The sequence below is a fragment of the Oncorhynchus mykiss genome, chromosome 19 (genome assembly GCF_057628025.1).
Source record: "Oncorhynchus mykiss isolate SJ-2025 chromosome 19, ASM5762802v1, whole genome shotgun sequence".
NCBI classification, from domain to species: domain Eukaryota; kingdom Metazoa; phylum Chordata; class Actinopteri; order Salmoniformes; family Salmonidae; genus Oncorhynchus; species Oncorhynchus mykiss.
In genome coordinates, this window is record NC_143040.1 from 39,631,469 (window position 1) to 39,656,239 (window position 24,771).

Consider the following 24,771-nt stretch of genomic DNA (forward strand, 5'->3'; position numbering starts at 1 on the left):
AGGTAGCAAAGTAAGGTTGGCAACAAAACGCACAGCAGCACGTAAACAAGTCTGCAAGTTGACTGGAAATGATAAACAATCACTTGCGAAACCAAACCATCTGCACTCTAAATGTAATACATGTGAAAATAGAGTTTCCCGTGAAATTTAAGATCAACATGGTTTTACATGGACTCACAATAACAGACAATAATAGCACATACCAACTCAAGGTGCACACGCGCACACACACACACACACACACACACAATGACATCTTACAGAGTTCATTTCCTGCAATCTGCAGAGGTAACATTATATTTGTGTCTGTCTGTACAGCTAAGAGCTGGTGATGTATCGAGTGTGGTCTCTAACGTTCACAGAACGACAAGAATCTCTTGTCTTTGAATGCTTCTTCATTGATATATACATGTATAATTTATGTGATACTGTAGCCGATGTTCTCACACATACAAGTCAGACACATTACTGAGATGTGTTCAAAAAAAGTGACAGAGTGATATTTCTTGTATTGCATTACCTGCAAAGATGATCTAACCAGAGGTATGACCTGTTCTTTAAATGGCATGTGACACTACAACCTCCCTGAATGTCGAGGGGTCCTGCAGACAGGTCCCCCCAAAAATATTGCACAGATTAGACATTGTGGTGTAGTCGACAGGATTGAAAACTGTGACATGTATTCCAATTCTTTACTGTAAGGGGTTTATGACTGGTTTGTTTTGGAGTTTTGTTTAGTTGACATTGCATTCTGTTCATTTTAGTCTTTGTTCATGTCTGAGATAAAAAAATTAAAAAAAGACAAAATATTGTAAGTAGTATGTAAGTTCCTTCTGGGTGACAACAAAAATCATAAAGATGGAGGACTGAGATAGAAATCTATATGGGTTAAAACTCCCTAATGATTTTAAGTGAGAGGACCAGAAAATAATGGTGGGAGGAGCTATAGGAGAATAAACTCTCACTGTAATCGCTGGAATGGAATTAATGGACAATGTCAAACCTGTGCTTTCCATATGTATGATGTGTTTGATAAGGTTCCATTTATTCCATTCCAGCCGTAACAATGACCCTGTCCTCCTATAGCTCCCCCACCAGCCTCCTCTGGAAAAGACCCATAGGCACCCCATTCCCATTTTCTATATAGTGCACTACTTTTTGACCAGAGCCCTATGGGTCAAAGTAGTGCACTATATAGAAAATAGGGTTCAATTTGAGACAGCCATAGACCAGTGGGAGCCTGTGCTAGCTAGACCTTGTCAAAGCACTTTCTCTCACCCAGATAAATAATAAATATGGGCTAATACCTCATCTGTGGATCCACACGGCTCCATTATTCACATGCACAAACACAGAAGTTTCTAGGCATACTGCCATCCAGTCCTGTTGATTTGAATTACAGTATCCCTGTTGACAAGAGATTGAAGAAAACACATTTTCTTTGTCCCACTACTACTAACAAGTCAATAATGAGTTTTATACATGTTCTGAATGCGTCCCAAATTGCACCCTATTCCCTATTATGCACTGGTTTTAGTCCAAAGTAGTGCACTCCATATGGAATGGGGTGTTCTCCAATGGGGTGTTCTCCAATGAACTACTACACGGTTCCATTACCGTCAATACTAGGAGGGGTTATGACATGATGTCATTACCTTTAATGATGCAATGCACATGTGTTCTGCAGCATTCAGATGAGACACATCATGTAAAAATAGGTCATAGTAAGTAACCTGAGATAACTTAAAAGCACAGCACACTGTAATGAACCCGTAGAAATCCCTTTCTAAATAACAGCGCTAATAGACTGTTCACTTTGACCTCATAAAAACGGCCGCTTAGCTTGAAAAGTTTCTGTACCTATTTTTTGGGGAACCACTCATTGTTCACAAGAGTGCCATTTCCCCTACCTTAAGCTTTGTTGAAGTTGCGATTCTGTTCTAAAGCTTGGGGAGTTTTAGCCTGCTGGACGGATCATCACATGGTCTTCATCTGTGAGATGCAGAGACTCCTCAACCAGCCTGGCCACTCTCACTTTTTCCTTCTCCCCTGTGTTCTCTGGTCTTCCCCAGGCTCTCCTTCCTTCACGAGGCCTGGAAACCCGACCCTACTGCACCTGTGAGCTCATCGCTAGCTGGGCTTAGGGGTTAAATAAAAAGGAGAGGAAGTCGATATCCCAACTGGAGGTGTGATGCCTGCCTGTGGAGGGCTGGTCCAGGGCTGAGGGGGAGTTGAGGAAGAGGGACAGAGGGAGTGAGAGGGTTAAGTTACACAGTATGAAGAGAAGGAAATGCTGAGGTGTTGATCTCACTGAAAAGTTGCTTGAGCCGCTGAGCAGTGGCCCCGGTCTCCTGCTCGCTCTCTGAAAGTTTACAAGTCAACCGTGCAGTACGAGGAAGGGGGAGCACCACAGAGGACTGCGAGACTGCATGCATTTAGAGTCCCTGACAGCAGCTCTAGAGAAGGTAAAGAGCTAGCCTACCTAATTACCTGATATAATGAGTATCTATATGGGAAACCGTTAAATTGTTGCTGCATGCGCTTAACGGCTGGACAATTAACTAAAATCTTTATGATCATTATTTCAATGTTTACTAAGACATGTTTGGTAGAGGTTAGATAAACCTTATAAAAACATGTATGGTGAAAAGATAATGAACGACAAAACTATCCTCAGAGTTATATTCAATGTTACAGTACATTGAGATCAAATGTGAAACAAGAAACCATATTCAAAGTCATATTCAAAGTTATATGAAGATCACATGTAACACAGCGTGTATTACAAGGAGTAACTCAAGCTGAAAGTGTTCATTTATAATGCAACACACAAGCAAGGGTAGTTTCAAAGACGGTTTGAATTCTTGCCGGCCTTTCAAGTATTTTGTCCAAAGACACAGCGTGAAACACGTACTGTACTTTTCAAATATGTCTTTGATATATTGTAAGGCACACAGATTTGCCATGTAGATGGAAATACGGCATTATCCTATTACTTAATTTATTTTGTTGAGTGAATTTCCTCCTCAATTCCGTGCTAGTGTTTGGAGGATAAGACTACAGAAAATATATAAATATATATTTTTAATGACTTGATATTTAATGTTATGTAAAGCCTATATGGTGGTATTATATATATTTTTAAACTTTATTTTACAGTACAGTATTTTCTAGGTATTTACAAATAAAATACTTGGTACAATTGTATTTACGCAATAACAACATATGAATTACAAGTTTGTTTATCAAGCACTGCTTCACTACCGTACCATTTGAAACCAGCTTTAACATGTACTTACAAATTACATTTTTTTTTGACCTAAGTACCATTACTATCATACAATCTCCTATTGGAAACAGTACTGTAAAATACAGCGATACCACAAAATGCAATTTTGAAAATACACAGATGTCATCTAGTCTGATGTATTGTTGTAAATTCTTTAAATCTGAACATGAATTTAGAGTAACTACAGACGGGCCGCTGTCCATGAAATCCGTGTAACTGTTCACCGTTTCCCCACTTCTGAGAATTTTGCTCACTGGAAAGGGGTTACCTTGATTTTGACAGTAGCTTACAGGCTCAGTGGCAAGTAAAATTCTGTATTTCATTTTACAGTACATCTACTGTAATATAAATAAATACAGTATCAAAGCAAGTACTGTGTAATGATGACACACAATACAATAGTGTATAGTTGACTGTATTGTACTGTGAAAAAGTAAATGTTACCGTAATCGGAATGAATGAATGGATGAATGAAATTCATTGAGGAGAGGGGTTTGTATTTCACAGTATTTTACTGTAATTATAAGGGATTGGTGCGAGCATGTTGGTTGCTAGGTAAAGTGTTTGCAAACATTACAGCATACTAAAGGTCTAAGCCTTTGTGAGGGTGTTTTACCAAGCTAACATATGTCATTATTTTAAGATGGTCATACCATGGATCATTTAGCTATTTGATTTAGAATTTTATGACCCCTGTAGGTATCAGAATTTTTCATAAGTATTTAACCTTTACTACTATAGCCTATAGAAACTCATTGCAAAACAGACAAAAAATAGCAAAACAAACAAAAAATAAATCATGAGGAATAGGTTTTGTAGTGTCTGTCCTACACGTAGGCAATTTTTGTTTTTTCGACACAACTTTTTTTGTTGGCTCAAAAGTACCTCCATACTACCATTTTTTTGTAAAAATCAGGACCAGCTTACATTCTGACGAGTCCCATGGCACTTGTGGGGGTCGGAGAGCAAAATGGAGAAAACCATCGTGTTTGTGAGAATCTCATCTTTCCATATTAGTTTGAAGCCCAAATGTTTTGGACGCTACATATTAGTTTGTAGCCCAAACGTTTCCACGAGAAGACCAATTTTTGGGATATCTCATGGTCTGACAAACACAACTGTAGCTCAGCCACCTTCCACCGCCAGATGTGGAAGGCCAACATAGGCGGATGTAGTGGATTGAGACGCCGCCCATGCGTCAATAGACACTTAAAGATTTGAATGAATATTTGGTGTTTTACAGTATATTACTTGCACTTCTAGCGGGCTTTACAAAGGCTTCTAAACTGACAGCAACTACAGGGCAAAACAGACTAAAAGGACATGGCAAAATGCTCAACCATTTAAAGATGCACTATGCAGAAATCGCGCCGCCATTTCCTGCTTGCAAAGTGTCTAATAATTTGGCTAGTTTTAGGTTATGTGACAAAACAAGCAAGTTTAGTGTAGAGAATCATTGTACCATCTAAATCATAAAAAAAAAATTGTCAGCAGTTTGAAGCTGGTGTACAAAACAGAAAGTAAAAGACACAAAAACTAAACTTGAATAACTAAATAGGGGTTAAAAAAAGGTATATAAAAAAAGGGAAAAAATGTAAGAAAAAAATAAACTTGACAACGGGAAGCATAGAAAAAGCACACATAGAGCAGATCTACTGCTTCTTAATTGCTTTCAATGAGAATGACAGATATATAACACACATTTCTATGTAAATTTGGTCAGGTCGCCCAAAAAGTTACACATTGCAGCTTTAAGATTTAAAGACTTGCTGCCACTCCAATCTGTACCCTATACATTTTTAAATGATGGGGCACTATAACCACATAGGAGTTAAATTCACTGTTGCATCAAAGATAGCTTCTTACAAGGCATGCCTCAAAATATGTTAATTACCTGGAAACAACAATACCATGCACTCACTAGTGGTCAAAAGGTTTTTGTTGCTCCAAAAATACAGTAATGTACTGTATTCTGTGGGGTGGAATTACAGTACCATTTGAAATGCAGCATTTCTTTTTCCGCCCACAACATTTCCCCACAATGCATCCTAATGTTAAGTATGCTGCATTAAAACATTTCAGAGTATTTTACTGTTGATAATAGACAAAATGACCGTATAATTTACAGTTTTCCGTTACAGTGTGTACACTAGGAATCGGGAAGCAAGTACAGGGAGTGAATTTAATAAAGAAATGAAACATGGAACAAAACAAGAAACACGAGTAGCGTACAGACATGAAACACAGAAACAGAGTCAATAACGCCTGGGTAAAGAACCAAAGGGAATGGCAAATATAGGGGAGGTAATCAGGAAGGTGATGGAGTCCAGGTGACTCGTGAAGCGCAGGTGCGCGTAACGATGGTGGCAGGTGTGCGTAATAATGAATAAACTGGTGACGTTGACCGAGCGGGAGTAGATGTGACATGACATAGTGTAGCTTGGAATAGTAGATTTAAAACAACAGACAGAACCAGATCAAAATCTTACATCAGTTGTTTCATTCGTCAAAACGGGAATAAAATGAAAGTCTCAATGGTGGTCTTCACTACTAGGCCTCTTGAGCATTGTACGGATAGGCTCTTAGAAGAGTTTGGTGTGTATATCTACTGTATGTGTTTGCAAGGACATACTTGTGTGTGTGTGTGTGTGTGTGTGTGTGTGTGTGTGTGTGTGTGTGTGTGTGTGTGTGTTGTGTTTGTGTGTGTGCATATTTCATGTCTCTGCTTTCCTAGTGTGTTTGCAGTCCATCCACTTGTATTTTACAGTGTTTTGATCAAAGGTGAAACCACAGTTATGGTTGCTATCCCATCAGTGCCTCTGTTTAGCTGTTTGCCCTGCAGTTCTATTTACTGACATTAATTCATTCAAATACTACCTCAATCATTAAATCCTGGACAGAGCTGTTCAGAGAAATAGTACAATTCAGACAGACCAGAATTTGAATACATCTCACAACTGTATTGTGATTCAATGGGATGATTGTTGTGTTTCTATGAAGCCGATTGACCAGCGGAGGAGCGTTGAAAACATCTCAAGATCAAAAAGAGCTTTTGTACTGTTCTACAAAAATATGAGATAGAATAGAATACAAACTTTTACCAGCAGTTTTGGTTTTGTAGTTTTAGGTTTGTTATATCTAGTGCCTGAAGAAGTTTTTGAAAATGTATTTTACTAGAAAAAGCAACAGTTTAAAATGAATCCTAAGGCTCCCAGCCATTTATATTGTGATGAAAATGCATTTATGTTGGCTACTACTCTGTATGTTGACAAAAGCAACAACCCCTTCTGGGGCTTTCCCTTTGCTTATGCCACAGAAGTCACAGTGGATTTACGTGTTGTGAGACACGTGACAGTGACAAAGTGCTGACATAACAGTTTCATTGCTGGTCGGGTCGCTGTGGACAGGGTACCTACTGTACGCCACTGTAGTTGTAGAAAGATAAAAACACACACAAAAAAACACACACAAACGTTCACATACAGAAACACAATACACGTGCATGCCCACGTGCACACACACAAAACAGTGAACACTTGCTGAACTTGCCCATTGACAGTACAGTTATTGGGTACCTAATGACGACAAGACTTAATGACTATAGAACAGTATATCTTTAGATCTCCTCTCCCCGGGCAGGGCTGGTTTGAAGCTGGTTCCCCTGGCTTTGTAGACAGGTTAAAGGGGCTTCCAGAACCAGGACAGAGCTGAATTAGGTAGTAGCAATCCTCTGTAGTAAATGGATGGTTCCAGGGGTATTCTCTTTCACAAATGACGGGAGACATATTGAGGCTAAGCAAGGACTTGGGCTCTTAACTCCAAACCGTGAACAATGTCAAGGCATACATTTTTTGGGGTCTCTTGTTTGCTGGTCACAAAGTACCTTGCCCTCATGTTATGCTTATCGTTTTGTTTTTTAGTTTGTGAAATCTTACTCCCCCTCAGGGCAGATCTCTAAAACATACAGATGACCCACATGAAAAAATACTACAGCATACTATGGTATAAATACTATAGTATTCCCTGTTGTATTTTTGCAGACTTTACTGCAGCATTCACTGTAGTGTTTTTGTAGACTTTACTGCAGTATTTAGTGTTGTATATTGTAGTATAATGTAGTATTTCCAGTTACCTATAGTATAAATACTATTGTAATTAATGTATTGTTCTTGAGGATCGTACTATACTGTAGTATTTACTATAGTGTTTTGTTTTATTATCTTTGACATAGAAGTGGAGTGTGTGTGTGTGCGTGTGTGTGTGTGTGTGTGTGTGTGATCTTTGTATAATCTGGAAGGATTTTTTGAAACAAAGTAGCATAATTAATCAAATGTTAATCAAATATAATTATCATACATTTGTCCAAACTCCAGTTTAGATGCTTTAGGTAGTTTCACATTTTATACATCCCAACCCGGCAGTCAATCTAAAATCAGGTTGTGGTTGAATAAAGATTCCAAATGCTAGATATCCCCACTTATCCCCGCCTTGATTGCAATATGATTTACACATCACTTTGTAATCCATTATAATGTGACTTTCTGAAATACTTGTTGTATTGTGTTAAGCAATTGTATTTTAATTATAATATGTCAGATTATAATCTTGCTTGATGAATTCAACAGCCATGTCTGTCACTAACAAATACAGTCATTGGTGGCAACTATACCATTTACTTGAAAGGCAAGGCACTCTGGCAAATACGCAAATAAGCCTTTACACTAAGCAGTCTGTTAATTTAACACAGAAAAGTGTGGACCCGTATAGACACTGGACCCGTGTTAAATTTAACACTGTCCGTGTTGATTTAACACTGGAGAATTTGCTGTGTACACATGATTGAGGGATACTACAGTGTGTAGTATAGTATACTACAGTTTACTATAGATTTTATAGTAAGTACTGTAGTATTCTATAGCAAACTGTAGAAGTTTTTCAGTACGAGACAGAAGAATTTCACACCTAATTTTAGAGAGTTGTCTGGGGTTTTCTATGAAGCATATAGTGAGTAGATATTATCAAATGAAGCAACAAAAAAAACGGTCTCATATTTAGGTCTTTACATCTTATGATCAGGCTAGATAGAGCATATCAACTGTAAAATACAAGAATACTGTTGAATTGAATTGAATCGGCTGAACTGTATTCCTTTGAGGAGAAATCTAGCTCAATGGACCAGATAATACATTTCTTAGCAGGGGGTCCAGCTTGTTTCTTCGGTTATTCAAATTACCAAATTATTTATTTATGCATTTATACTGTTAGCACCTCCCATTGAGAGCTAGCCAGTGGGACTGAGCAATCATTAGCCTTGAATCCTCTACTCTCCCCAAGGGTTGAAAAAATACTCTAACTTTCCCCAAATTACCAAGTTTTCCAGAAATACTGGTTGGCTGATTCTGGATTTCCTGCTTTTTCCTTCCTGATTCTGGGAATATTCTAACTGGGATTTCTGGAAACCCTGTGAATTTGAGGAACGTTACAGAAATTTTGCAAACTTAGCCGAAACTGAAGATCAACCCATCCAATGCAGCATTAGCTCTGTAATAACTGGGATATGTATTGCAGATTTTCCAAAAGCATGGACTCAAAACTTGTTCCAAGGTGGTAAACATTAGACTCTTGCTTCGCTCCTAAAGAATTTGTTGTGGTGTCGGGGCACTTGGCTAGAAAAACATATTAGCATCATTCCAGAGGCAGAGGAGGAGGGAAATGAAAACAGGAGAAAATGACTATATTGACTTTATTGGGCATTTCAAAGAGGTCTGGGAGAGTAGGGGTTGGCAACCGGTGGGTTGTATTCTACTTTTGTTTTACATGATGCTGCCAAGAAACAAAGAGAAGTGGAAAAGTTTAGGTCTGCCAAGTGGGTGTGATGCTCTGCATCTTTATTAAAAGCTTAAATCCAAATCAGCTCCATTTGGATTAGACCTCATTCCTGCAGGCCACATTTTTTAACCCCCATTAGTGGTTAATCCTAACTCCTACGTACGTTCAGCCTGTTGGCATCCTTGGAAACAGATTCAAAACCATACATTTAAAAATATTTATGGAACAAACAAAAATGATGCAATGGTCTATAAACAACATTTCCATTTTTGTTTCCAGGCAAGAAAACCCCCCACAATAAAACACTGAGACAAAGGGATATAGAGATAACCAAGATTAGAACAGTGGAGGCCACACTAAATAGAAAGCATTTTATGCAAATTCCCATTGACTGAGTGTCTGAGGATCTAGGGATCTGGTCAAAAGTAATGCACTAAATAGGGTACCATTTGGGACATTCACAGGGCTTTCTCCTCCTGTCTTAAAGTGGAGGTATGAGCCTGGTTGACCCAGGTCAAATTGCAATGCCATGCTTAGTTGATTACTTGGCGGAGGCTGCTGCTGTTTAGTAAGTGGATCCCCTAACCTTGTGTCTTTCACATTAAAGGGGCCTAGCGCTGGTGGCAGACCAGATGGAAGACAAAGCATCGACCTCAGCTAAGCTTGGGGGGGGAAATAGAGAAAAAAAATAATTGCTAAAGCTCTCTCGCAAGCACACAGAAACAGACAGTGATGCAGTGGTCTAAGGCACTAGAGGTCTAAGGCACTGTGCCACTAGAGATCCTGGTTCGAGTCCAGGCTTTGTCGCAGCCGGCCATGACCGGGAGACCCATGGGGCGGTGCACAATTGGTCCAGCGTCGTTTGGTTAGAGGGAGGGTTTAGCCAGCAGGGATGTTCTTGTCCCATCGTGCTCTAGCGACTCCTGCGGTGAGCCGGGTGCAATGCATGCTGACACAATTGCTAGGTGTTTCCTCCGACACATTGGTGCGGCTGGCTTCCGGGTTAAGCGGGCATTGTGTCAAGAAGCAGTGTGCCTTGGCTGGGTTGTGTTTCGGAGTACGACCGGCTCTCGGCCTTTGCCTCTCCCGAGTCCGTATGGGAGTTGCAGCAATTGGACAAGACTGTTGGTTACCATGAAATTGGGGAGAAAAGGTAAGAAAATGAAAAATGATACAATTAAATATAAATGAAGAAACAAACACAAACAATCTCTGAAGTGTTGTCTCGCTCCGCTCTCCTTTTCTTCTGTCATCAGAATTGTTCATATTTTTTCAGAATAGCCAATGAGAGCTAACTGTCAGTTGTGAGTAGGGCACACAAATGCTTTAGCCCTAGGTATGATGCAATGGTGTAGACAGAGTCAGTGGGTGACAATCAGTGGTTTAAGAGAGCTTCCTAAAATAAGCATTATTATACTCTTAGCTGCACTGTAACTCTCTTAAACCACTGATTGTCACCCACTGGCTCTGTCTACACCATTACCAAAACTTACCTTAAAAAACATTATTATACTCTTAGCTGCACTGTAAGTTTTGGTACATTTTCAATCCCAGTTTGAACAAAATAACCTGTGTAGCCTATTATTCGCTGTCTTCAAAATTACTACAACCATTCAATCATGCAACCCAAAAGCATTATTGTAACAGGTCATGTAGTAGGCTACATTAATCTCCGAGAGGTAATCATTTTGATTGTGATTTGTAGCTGAAGGCGGTGGTTAGGGAGCAATGTGTACATAACATTGCACACTCCACAGGGCATGTGGAGATGATTATGTTGATAGAGAACATCTATAGCCCCATCTGAGAAACCAGATGTAATATATGTGCGTGGATGTTGGCTCAATGGCACTGTTTGGTGGGTTTAATTTATTTATACTGTACACACAAGAAAGCAAGCAAGAATGCACACACGAACACACATGCACACGCACGCGCACACACACACACACACATACACAACTGCATGTACCGTAAAATGACATACCACAGAGAACGTTTTTGGGGGGAAGCGTTGTTTGTCTATGCTTGTAAATACTGTTGTTTGGACAGAAAGGAGAAGTTTGAAATATTTTGAAACTGTGACACAAAGTGAGAACTGTGAGTATATCAAACACAAAGAATATCGCTGTTATTGCGGCACATTTAAATCGTAAGAAAATAAAGAATAAAAGCCACAACACATGTAAAGCACATTTTCAGACTTTGTGTTGTTTTGATTATATGCACATTGGTGCCAAACCCGAATTTGATATTTGGAAGCATAACTCAGACTCTAAATTCTCCAATTGACATCAAAGATTCAAGCGAAGGTCTAAGTTACATGTGAATATCTCCAGATACCATTTGTCCCATTAGAAAAGTTAACTTTCTAAAAGCTTTTTTGAAAGTCTGTTTTACCTCATAAGACCAGGATGAGATAAGTGTTCCCGAGTTGACTTGCCAAAGTCTATGGAGCGATCACACTTGGCTTACATCTCTTTTTTTGGTTATGTTCTCATGACTATTCAGTCACGTTAAGTATCAAATCATTAAAAGTCCATATCCCAGTGTCAATATCAAGTCAAACTATATTATAATGTAATGACTTCAATATGGTATAATACAAGCCAGACTATAGCCAAAAGCAAGTTTAAAACTACCTGCACCAGTGAAGTTGTGAAAGTCTGCTCTGAGTTAGTTTGTACTCCCTTTTGCACTGCGTTGCTTGTTAGCCAAGTAGTTTGTGCTAGCCGGGGAGGGCTTGTCAGAACATAAGTCACAAAAGCCTCACGTACGTGGAGACCCAAACTGTCCTATTCCTAGCTCATCCTCTGTTTGACGTAGTGCACACTTCCACTCTATTCTTCAACACGTTTTGTGAAGTAGTTCATATGTGCAGCCGCTCGTATATCTTGTGACACGCATGTGCTGGGATCGGTCATGCCCGTGTGTAAGCCACTCACAGGGATGAGAGCAGAAGTGGGAACAACGTCAATCTCCATTTGTTCAGCTGCTGAGAGACATGATTAAGTGGCACAGATATGATCCAGAGAGACGCCTCACTTTGAGCCCCTAGACCCAACACACATGCGCACACACACACACACACCCACACACACACACACACACACAGTACCCACACATGTACATGCAGCACGCACACACACACATACACACACACACTGTGACGGCTTGAGTTTCAGACCCTGGGTAGATTGACTGGCCGCTACTCCCTGTCCTGATTTATTGTTGCAAATTCAAAGATTCCAAGAAGTGAGTCAGTTTTTGTTGGCAAGGCAACCGCCCAGATCGGTTACAGGCTGCCCCCGCTGCTCGCTATTTTCATGGTACACACTGTATCAGCCGTGAAATGATACCACCACTAAAACAAATATTCATTAATTGAGATTGCTGCAATACTTCAGGGTTTTGGCTCTGGGCCCTGGAACCTGGGGCTGTCCGGTCAGACCTCCAGTGAATTCTCCCAGGCCCTAGCCTGAGTGATGGCTGGGCTGGGATCAAAGCAGAGGATTGTAGCTCTTGTTGGTGAGATGTAGGCCACGGTACAGTAATTTGACCTCACTGCAAACACAGGTTATCACAGAAATGTTCCTAACACTGGCTGGGGTATTCTGATTGTATTGAGTCCATCTCGGCACAGCCTTCCTCCATGGCAAGGACCCTGTTCTGCCCTTTCCTGGAATAGGGTTTATGATGATGAAAAACAAAATAAATACAAATGAACCTACCTGAAAACAAATGTGCTGCCAGTAGTGGTCATACAGTATGTGGGTCAAGTTTTTCCATGACCATGCAACATCAGCAACAAAAGAAAAATGGTCATAGGCACAACTCCTGGACCGATTTAGGACCACTCCCTGGTAAAACATTTGTTTTCAGCTTTGTTTATCCAGATTTGTTGTATTTATTTTCTTCTGACTAGACAAGTTTTTGATCTTGAACAGCCGTAGTACACTAGCCCCGTCCCTGGGTGCATCTGCTCTCACCAAGAAAAACTATTCAACTATACAGTATTGTGCGGTACTCTACTCCACTGAATTAAACTATAGTTTACTGTAGTATTCTCTACTGTACTCTAGTCTAATGCAATTCAACTCTATTGTACTGTAAGTACTGTACTGTATTCTACTGAATAAAATTCTACTGTTCTGTACCGTACCATATTGTACTGTACTCTTCAATCTTCTACTATGCGCCACTGTACTAAACTGTGCTATACTGTACTGTGATGTTCATACTTGTGAAACATAGCCTAGGCATCTATGATTTGTTCGGGTTTGAATCTGATCCACCGACCACATGTGTACTTGTTTGGGGGCTAATTAAAATAATGCCCAGCATGCTTTGCAAGTGTTTGTTTTTTTGCATTTATATTTTGGTCATTCAGTAGACGTTCTTATCCAGAGTGACTTACACTCAGCGCATTCAACTAAGGTAGAAAAACAATATATTACAGTCATTGTAAGGGGGGAAAAAATCAGTTGTAATTGAAGTGGTCTGTTGTTTTATTTTGTATATTGGACTACTTTGAACATCCTCACTTCCAGTTTTAAAGCTTTTGAAAAAGATAACATACAGTGAAAGCATGTCATAGATGGGAGCAATAATACATGTTTTGTTGCAATCTCCAGTTGGCTCCTCTTTCCTATTAATTGGTTTGGAAAATAATAATTGTGATATAATGTTGAAATTTGGCCATAGAATCAATGACCGTAAAAAAAATATTTTCAATGTCTGTAAATGTAAATCAACGTCTGGAAAATACATATTTTAACCTTTCATTCAGTACGTAACATACACCTGATTTCAACATCAAGAAAAGATGTACAGTATTCTTAAAATATATTTTCAACATCCGGAAAATACGTATTTTTGACGTCTGTATAAGACATCATTTCAATATCCAAATAAGATGTATTTTCAACGTCTGGAAAGACATCTTCTTACCTTTCATTCAGCACCAGCACCAAATGTCGACATCACCGGCATGGTGATGTCGACATTTCAACATAATTTTGCTGATTGAGTCTTGGCTGCAGGCATAAAGACGTGGCCCAGGAAGGTACAAATCTCTAGTTACATACTGCTGTCCATCACAACTTGGTCTATGAAATACCCCTGGAATGACATGGTGGAGTGCAGCTAGCAGAGACCGAGAGGGAGGAACGTGCACTCCCTCTTTATTGCCCGGAGGAAAGTGCTCCTGTTAACGCCATTTGTTTTTTTCGCCGGGGGTCTTCCCTTTCCTTTCCGCCTGATGGAATGAAATTAGTGGACCCCAGAGTCCTATCAAAAGTAGTGTGCTCTATAGTAAATAGGGTACCATTTAGGATGCAACCCCAGGCACAGTTACATGATGTATGGTGGCCTCTGTGAGGCAGGCTATTTTAGGAGGAGTGTGCCCATTAGCAAGGCTTTTCTGACTGTGTCGTAAATTAGGACACAGGGTCATTGCAAGGCATTTTATGTATAGGTAATATACACTCACACAAACGAGCTAGCTAGCTAAACACAGGCCAGCTCTCTGTGTTTGCTGTCTACGCATTCCCATTGTCCCATAGAGGGCTATAAAAATATAACCATAAAAACGTGGGAAGAGAAGTCCACATTTTGAGGAGTAAAAGGATTTTAGTTAGAAAAATTGTGATTTGGGAAACAAAGAAACTCTAGAATGCTTATCAAAGTAACTGTCCAAAGTACAACAAAGTACAAGTTCTCAGTAGACACAGATTGAGAAGAGGAGAACTGTTGCCTGTGTTCTCAAGCCAATTCATATGTGTTACAGGACATGGAAACAAACTATGGTAAGCCACTATTTAAATAAGTAAACCATTTCACATGTAGAACACATTGTAGAATATTTTATTAGAAGCTAACCAAACAGAATTTAGTCCATGTCCTGGAAATAGCTTTACTGTGACATAGTGTAGATAAGACACATGAATATGCATCTTGGCAGACTCAACACAGTATGATTAAGTTACAGTGCCTTGCGAAAGTATTCAGCCCCCTTGAACTTTGCGACCTTTTGCCACATTTCAGGCTTCAAACATAAAGATATAAAACTGTATTTTTTTGTGAAGAATCAGCAACAAGTGGGACACAATCATGAAGTGGAACGACATTTATTGGATATTTCAAACTTTTTTAACAAATCAAAAACTGAAAAATTGGGCGTGCAAAATTATTCAGCCCCTTTACTTTCAGTGCAGCAAACTCTCTCCAGAAGTTCAGTGAGGATCTCTGAATGATCCAATGTTGACCTAAATGACTAATGATGATAAATACAATCCACCTGTGTGTAATCAAGTCTCCGTATAAATGCACCTGCACTGTGATAGTCTCAGAGGTCCGTTAAAAGCGCAGAGAGCATCATGAAGAACAAGGAACACACCAGGCAGGTCCAAGATACTGTTGTGAAGAAGTTTAAAGCCGGATTTGGATACAAAAAGATTTCCCAAGCTTTAAACATCCCAAGGAGCACTGTGCAAGCGATAATATTGAAATGGAAGGAGTATCAGACCACTGCAAATCTACCAAGACCTGGCCGTCCCTCTAAACTTTCAGCTCATACAAGGAGAAGACTGATCAGAGATGCAGCCAAGAGGCCCATGATCACTCTGGATGAACTGCAGAGATCTACAGCTGAGGTGGGAGACTCTGTCCATAGGACAACAATCAGTCGTATATTGCACAAATCTGGCCTTTATGGAAGAGTGGCAAGAAGAAAGCCATTTCTTAAAGATATCCATAAAAAGTGTTGTTTAAAGTTTGCCACAAGCCACCTGGGAGACACACCAAACATGCGGAAGAAGGTGCTCTGGTCAGATGAAACCAAAATTGAACTTTTTGGCAACAATGCAAAACGTTATGTTTGGCGTAAAAGCAACACAGCTGAACACACCATCCCCACTGTCAAACATGGTGGTGGCAGCATCATGGTTTGGGCCTGCTTTTCTTCAGCAGCGACAGGGAAGATGGTTAAAATTGATGGGAAGATGGATGGAGCCAAATACAGGACCATTCTGGAAGAAAACCTGATGGAGTCTGGAAAAGACCTGATACTGGGACAGAGATTTGTCTTCCAACAAGAAGATGATCCAAAACATAAAGCAAAATCTACAATGGAATGGTTAAAAAATAAACATATCCAGGTGTTAGAATGGCCAAGTCAAAGTCCAGACCTGAATCCAATCGAGAATCTGTGGAAAGAACTGAAAACTGCTGTTCACAAATGCTCTCCATCCAACCTCACTGAGCTCGAGCTGTTTTGCAAAGAGGAATGGGAAAAAATTTTAGTCTCTCGATGTGCAAAACTGATAGAGGCATACCCCAAGCGACTTACAGCTGTAATCGCAGCAAAAGGTGGCGCTACAAAGTATTAACTTAAGGGGGCTGAATAATTTTGCACGCCCAATTTTTCAGTTTTTGATTTGTTAAAAAAGTTTGAAATATCCAATAAATGTCGTTCCACTTCATGATTGTGTCCCACTTGTTGTTGATTCTTCACAAAAAAATACAGTTTTATATCTTTATGTTTGAAGCCTGAAATGTGGCAAAAGGTCGCAAAGTTCAAGGGGGCCGAGTACTTTCGCAAGGCACTGTATCTGCAGTGGCAGGATATTATCCCTGTTCTTGGAGCAGAAGTCCCCACAAAATAGTAAACAAACAAAAAACAGACCAACAAGGGACATTTTGTTAGTCCCCACAAGGTCAAACGCTATTTCTAAAAGGTTTAGAGTTAATGTAGAGTTCGTTAGGCTTAGAATTAGATTTAGCATTAGGGTTAGGAGCTGGGGTTAGTTTTAGGGTTATAGTTAAGGTTAGGTTTTGTGGTTTATGCTGGTATCAAACCATGGGTTGCACGTGCGTATATTGCAACTTTCTGCCCTGTTTCTATATTGTACATCATACCGGTCTGGAGAGGGTGAGGTTAGGGTACGGGGTCAGGGAAAATAGGATTTTGAATGGGACGGAATTGTGTGTCCCAACAAGGTTAGTTATACAAGACTGAGAGAGACAGTGAGAGATACAAAGATAGAGAGAGAGACAGAGACAGACAGACAGAGAGAAAGAGACAGAGAGAGGCAGTAGTAGAGAGAAAAAGAGAGAGCCATTCTCTCTCCATCAGGGGGAGATCCCAATCTCACCCTCGTTCTGGAAAACAGATGATTTGTCTGTTTTCATCTCAAAGTATCATCTCCTAGCTCGCCCTCTGCATTGTGATGAAAGCATTTGTCTGCTCTACTGTGCAGCATACTGATGAGAGAGACTGAGGCCTTGGCCGTGGGACTTGAACTGCCTGGAAGTCTCACAGAGTAGAGAGTGGAAATCATTAGGAATCTACCTGTTCGCCTGCATGACTGTAAGCAGCATGATAACCTATCCTCAACCAAAACTGTGGTGGGGAGGAGGGAAAAGGATACCCAAAAAGTGTTAGGTGTGTGTGTGTGTGTGTGTGTGTGTGTGTGTGTGTGTGTGTGTGTGTGTGTGTGTGTGTGTGTGTGTTTTCGCATATTGATTGGTTTGGTAGGGTAGGGTGGTCTAAGGTCAGAAGTGGTAGAAAACCAAACTAAAAGCTGACAAATTAGTTTGCCATTTTGAGAATTTCAAGGGCCGCAGGGACAGTACTGAGACTAGAAAATAAGATATCTGGATATTTCTCTCCATCTTTCTCCGCTTAGGGAAACTTTCTTGTCATAAAATTATTTCACAATAAGTTACAATATCTGATGCTGGAATGCTCTTTCCGCCTTTAATTTACATTAATTCAATTCAATTCTTTAATGTTTTATGTAGAAAAATACACTTGATAAACTACACACTGACATTCTTGCATATGAACTAACCAATTTTACAGTTTCAACCACAGTTTCAAAAACTGTGTAACAATTGACAGATAATCATGATACAAATGACAGTGCGAGTCTGTATCTGAATACTTCCATACGGTAGGAGGAAGGTAGTGCCATCCACAGACTGCTCTGTACAGTTATGTCAAAATATTAGTACGGGGAGTCTGACAACATCCACACTGTCAGGGGTGTGAATTGGATTCCAAATGTAGATGTACAAACTGGCACAGAGAATGATTTCAACATCAGATGGAGAGAGAGAGAGAGAGAGAGAGAGAGAGAGAGGAAAAAAGGTTTCATGACATGGCTGGCCGTGTTTGTAATTACATGCTGTCATATAAAAACGGTTCATTAGTGGATACTGTTGAAAGATGACTGGGGTATTCCTTCCCTCCGCTGCCAAGACGGACCCTGATGGGAAATGTGACTGGTACCCCCCTTCCCTCCCTCCTTCCCTCCCTCCCGCTTTCTTTCCCTCCGTGTGGAACACAAAACACAATACCTGCGCTTGTTTGAGGCACACAGACTCCAGCCGAGTGTGGAATAATAATAACAATACAGCTCAGAGCCCAGTGGTGATGTGGAGAGAGACGACAGAAGACAGGAGGGCTAGGGCTCCAGGTCTGAGCCTGCCTGCGAGGTCTACTGTCAGAAAGCCCAAGCTTCATGTTCCCGCTGTGCATGCAAAGAGGCCATTCATTAAAAACAAGTCCTTCTTGTTATGAGGTCTAGCTATCAGTTGGACTGGACACAAGCCAATCCCTGTCCCCCAGGGGATTTTTTTTGCCTGTCCCAGGAATGTGCCATGACTGGGAATGTGGTATTCCTTCCTGAACATGGCTAATGCAGGTCTGAAACTCCCTGCCCTCCCCACTACTTTGAAATGGAGTATGCCACATGCAGTGTTATACTGTACGTCTCGATGTGTGACTCAATTTCTCTGTTGGCTGGACTTTAATATGAAAAGCCTGGATTGTGATAATGTATGGCACTCTGTTGGCCTTGGACTGTCCATGTTTCAACTATCAACTTCGTATGAACACATACAGCAGCTTACACTGTTCTGACAACACTGTTCCAGCGTCAATCCTCACCACCAAATTTACCACCATGAACATCATTATAGTTACAAAGAAGCCATTTTGTTTTTTAGTTGATACCATTTTTAAATAACATTTTGCAGTCGTTGCAATATTGCTCTCGAGCTAATCTACCTTATCTGTAAATGATTACAGAAACTTAACAGAAGCCCTTTTTTCCTCTTGCGATTCAGGTGGGCTTGGGGCCAGACCTTTAAACACACATTCAAATGATATTCTCTCTCCACAGCTCCTGCAGCAATTTGGGCCCTTACGGGCATTTAATGGGTCTGATAAATAGGGTTCGCAGAGGGCTGATTTCTTAATGCTGATGTATGGTTCTGACGGGACAGGTGCTGGCTCCTCAGCTTCCTAACACCACTGTAATTAATCTCATGTGTCATGTGATGAACCTAAAGCCCAGGTGGAGCCCAGAACAGACCAGAACACATGAATTATACAATGGAAAATCTCAAATGGTAATGATTTCCCACCCTGGATGCGCACGAAGGCACGTGGGTGCGCACACACGTGGACACATGTGCAAGCACACACACATTCACACACTCACAGGTAGGTGACTTTGGTCTCCTTGATTTACATTTCTCTTTTATCTCCCTTTTCTTAGAAGAACCGAGTACCGGGCTCCACTTTGAATCACACTTTAGAATTGACAAAGAAAAACACCCTTGATACTTATGCATTTTCATGGATGAGAAGGATATGAGCCATATGTGATTCATTTGCAGCGGCATCCTTCCATTATTCTGCTGTGTGGGGTGGTGGCATGACAGCCGCTGGTGCTCGGCCCTGTGCCACCCGAAGAAGAGTTATCTCCTCAGGTCCCACCCTCTGGTTAATAATTGGAGAAGAAAGCCGTCCTGTTCATTAATATGCCTCACATTACCATCACTCACTGGCCTAGTTAATGTTTACTGTGCTGTACAGCAGGCCGAATCATAGCAGAGAATGTCCGGATTGATCCTGGATTGTCATTGAGCTGTGTTTACACTTGATTTTGGATCATCATTTAGAGCTAGTGACTTTGTGTGAGGATTGAGGGAAAGCAGCTCAAATTTTTTTCTGGTTATGTTCCGCTATGTAGCTGTGTTGATCCTGCATTGTCATAGTTGTGTACATCCTGGATTGTCATTATGTTCTGTTGATCCTGGATGGTCTTGTGATATCCAGCATTTTCAAAAGGTAAAAAAAACAAAATGTTCACGCAGAACTGTGAGTAGCGGATCTACTGTGCTACACCGACAGGGGTGTCGTTGATTTAATTAATCGTGAGTTGGCCTCAGAAGAGAGCAACATGTTTGTTCATTTACATTTTCTCTCTCTCATGCTGGTGGTGGTAACATGTGGGAAGGTGTAAGGTCAGAACACAAACCGTCCTTCCAACTGCCCAGATGGGGCCCACAAACTGAGCAGGCTTGTACTGCTCCACTGACGCCATATGGAACAAGGAACAGAAAATGACTTATTTACAAACCCGCCGGCTTTCCGACACGTCGTTCCGAAGAACCATCTATCGTGAGGATAGATTTGGAAGTAGGGATTGGGATTTGAAGTTACCTGAGAGAGTTGTAACAGTTGAATGAAATCTAGAATCTGAGGTGGGGTGCATCCCAAATGTCACCCTATTACCTATATAGCGCTTTATGGGCCCTGGTCAGATAGAAGTAGTGCACTATAGGGAATAGAGTGCCATTTGGGATCTAGCCTGAAAAAGAACCAGTGTGAATGTGACTGGATCATGGAGAGAGAAAGGAACATTATGCCAGAGAAGATAAGAGCATTTTGTGACTTCACTTCACGAGCACTTCACTTAGATCGACAAAATCCACGAAAGTCACCAACTGACATTTTGAAACAGTGTAATTATGGGGTGAGCAACTGTTGCAACTCCTCTGTATTTTTAATTGAAAGGAGGAACGTGATGGAGTGCTGTTTCCTTTGGCTAAAATTCCTCTCTATATGACGCGAAAGGAATGGTAATTGACAATGATAATAATCAATGTATCCATTTGAAGAGTCACTGGGGGACAGCATGTTCTGCTTTCTACAGTGTCTTGCACTTTCTCTAGCTTCCCCATTGCTTTCTCCTACTGCAACTGTTCTTCTCCTCTCAACCCAACTCTTAGCCCTACCCTATTTATCTTTCTTATCACCCTGACTTCTCCTATATATTTAACTCTTGTGTCAACAACTTGACTTGCTCCTTTCTCCCCCTCTCCTCCCCGGGAGGAGGTACTGTATGGGCTGCAGCAGTCAGGCAGGAAGCGAAGCAGCTCTTGCTTCTCTCTCTCGCTCTCTCTCTCGTTTTCTCTGGTGTAACTAGCTATGTGTACACTCTAAATATTAGGGGTTCAACAAGGCTTCTTCTAAGATCCTCAAAGTTCTTAGAAGAACCTTAGTGTTCTAGACACTGAAAATTGCAGACAAAAGGTTCTTCCAAGAACCGCATAGGAGGTGGGGTTCATCGAGGAACCTCCTTAGTTGCCCCACTGAAACATTTGGATTTGAAAGGACAGCAGGGGCAGGCATTTAACTGAACAATGTTAAGATCTCCTCAATTTAAGGTAAGGTTTGTCCCTTGTATGATCTACATTGATTTTGTTTTATGATGATACCATCTATCTTTTCATATTTGTGCAAATCTTTCTAGAACAGAAAATGTACACAATTCAATGGATATCAATCCACAAAGAGGTAAGAATATGTAGGCTACAATAATTGGTTGAAGGCTAGCAGTATTGGGTGCAGATGAATGAACTGCTCACTTTTGTGTCTGTGTCTGCAGGTATACAGACGAGGAGGCATACACAGGTATGTCAATTGGTATTGATATGTTATGCAGATCACATTTACCATCCTCCTCCCTTACCTCTTCAATGAAAATCCCACAGGCCTCTACATACACAAGGTATGTGTATGAAAACCATTATCAAAACAGCTTTTTTTCATTCACATTTACCACAAAAACCAAGGTATAAATACTGTTGTGCGCATGTTTTGTTAAACATCTGTTTTTGGATTCACAGACTTTACCCTCCTTACACCTGATGAATATAACAGGAATCCTGTTCGATCACCATGCACTGCAAAATCATTAGGGGTATGGATACGGAGAACATGAACATGTCAGAGGATATACCCATTGGACTCGGGGCTCTGCTGGGAGTTTCCCTCACTAAAATCATAATAAAACACTGACGACTTAAATAGTGTTATTGTTGTTATTGTAATGCATATTAATAATGTGGGAGGAGGGGGTAGTTAAACAAACGTAGCCTAAAAGGTTCTTCAAAAGGTTCTTTGAGGATCCATTAAGGGGTTCTTTGAAGAACCCTTTTAAAAAGGTTATTCGAAGAACTTGTAGTGGTTCTCCCACAGTCTCAATTTGAATAACCCCTAAAGGATCCTCCAGGAACCTTTACTTTTTAGAGTGTAGCACGCAGCAGCCAGTGTCTTCAACGGTGTGAGAGAGCGCCCAGCTGAGAGAGAGACCAGCCAAAAGGGAGAAACCTGTCCATTGCTTGAAGCTATTTGTCTGTTTACTCAATCGTCTTTTGAGAAGGCATGGCACGATTATCACAAAACCAACATCAAATCACAATAATGTATGTTCAGCGACTCTCAAAGACAATAGCACTTGTTAATGTTTGTGTCATGGAGTGAAATGACATTTCAACAACTGACGAAATAATTAAGCATTAGATTGTTAGATTGGACTGAGGGAGTGTTGTTGTGTTCTAGTATGGCCTGTGGGCCAGCCTGAGATTAATGCTGGTAAACTGGACTCCATGGTGGTCTCTCAGGGTGCTATTACTGTAGCTTACTTTTCGTTCCATTACAACCAGTAGAGGTTGTATCTTTTCAGACAGGCTTTGTGTTCAGAACAGACCTCCATGTTTTCAGGCTAGAAATAATGTCTGTTTCCCAAATGGCACACTATTCCCTTGATTCAACTTGTCAGTATGTCGACACCTGTGGTTTACGAAGCATGTGACAATTAGATTTAATTGAATATGTAGTGCAATACTTTTGAGTCAAACTGATGATCTAAGAGATGGAACATCCACAGCAGGGAACTCCTTTGATGTCGGATGATGTCAAAATGGGTCAGACAAAGAATGTTAATGGTCAGAAAAGAGCACAGAGAGAAAAGACACTGGCAGAACTACAATGGATTTAGGTTGTAAAACTCAGAGTGGAATATCCCCAATCAGCCTTGATATCAAAGACAAAGTACGGTGAGGAGATACAGAGGGAGTTTTTTTGGAGAGAGTTGTGGCAATAGAGATGCGGGCAGAGGTAGAATTTGACAAAGAGGAATAGGCATAATGAGTTGGAGAGAAGGAGAGATGAATGAGAAAGAGGGACGTGTGGAGTGTTGGATAGAACGGGGTGAGTTTGAGAGGGGGGTAAAAAGTTGGTGCGAAAAATAAGAAATTAGAGAAGTGAGTAGAGGGGATAGAGATTTGTAGAGAGGGAGGAAGAGTCAGAGGGACAAATAAAAAGAGAGGAGCGGTAGATAGACAGAGAAAGCTAGAGAGAGAGAAAGAGAGCGAGCTCCTCTTTGCTCAATAACCCTCCCTCTTCTTTGCTCTCATGTCCCTCCTCTCCTGTCTGTATGTAGCCCGGCCATTAACAGGCATTTCACAGCCTGCCACCCAGCTCAATGTCTGTTGTACCCAGGGCTTTTTTAGCCTGATAATTTGACTCTGACTGAGAGAACTGGCATATTGAACAAATTAGCTGATTGAACACTGCCACCCTTTCTCTCCTAGTCCCCGGGTCTGAGAAATATGTTCATTGTTTTTCCATTTGAGGGGGCTGATGAGGTGTTATGGCTGTCTACATGTTTTGGTGGGTGTGCACAGCAAATTATCCAGTGTTAAATATAACACTGGTCCATTGTCTATTCGGGTCCACACTTTTCAGCACTAAGGATAGGTGTCCCGCTAGCGGGACAACTTCCGGTGAAACTGGAGGGTGCACAATTCAAGTAAATAATCATAAAAATTATGGATATTTAACAATTAGGTACATATAAGTTTCTTATATCAGCTGAACACTTAAATTCTTGTTAATCTAACTGCATTGTCTGATTTACAGTAGCTACTACAGCTAAAACATGCCATGCGATTGTTTGAGGACAATGCACCACATCAAAATATTCTTCCACCGGCACACAAATAACGATTATATATTCACTTACTTTTTGAAAATCTTCCTCTGATTTGTCATCTAAATGGTCCCAGCTAGAACATCTAGTGTCGTTTTGTTAGATAAAATCCTTCTTTATATCCCAAAAGGTCACATTCATCATTTTGTCAGTAATGTAGCCTTCATCAAGTGAAGTCTTAACCTGTCTAGGACTGGGGTTCGCTAGCAGAACCCCTCGCCAACAGCTCATGAAATTGCAGGGTGCCAAATGCAAATCAACAAAAATCTCATATATCAAATTTCTCAAATATACAAGTATTAGGCACCATTTTAAAGATAAAGTTGTCAGTGATCCAGCCACAGTGTCTGATTTAAAAAAAATGCTTTACAGCAAAAGCTCCACAAACGATTATGTTAGGTCACCACCAACTCACAGAAAAACCCAGCCATTTTTCCATCCAAAGAGAGGAGCCACAAAAGCACAAATAGAGATCAAATTAATCACTAACCTTTGATGATCTTCATCAGATGACACTCATAG

The 24,771-nt window shown here is 40.6% G+C and overlaps 1 protein-coding gene and 1 long non-coding RNA gene across 2 annotated transcripts in view; one reads left to right on the forward strand and one right to left on the reverse strand.

Annotated features, from left to right (window-relative positions):
• LOC149975188 (uncharacterized) overlaps positions 1–24,771 on the reverse strand; it is a 226,937-nt gene that overhangs the window by 125,135 nt on the left and 77,031 nt on the right. The window lies entirely within an intron of this gene.
• The window catches only part of si:dkey-87k14.1 (leucine-rich repeat transmembrane protein FLRT2), a 57,123-nt gene continuing 34,103 nt past the window's right edge, over positions 1,752–24,771 (forward strand). The window contains exon 1 of the mRNA XM_021573897.3: positions 1,752–2,465. The gene's annotated coding sequence lies outside the window, so the exon portion shown is untranslated. The remainder of the gene's footprint in view (positions 2,466–24,771) is intronic.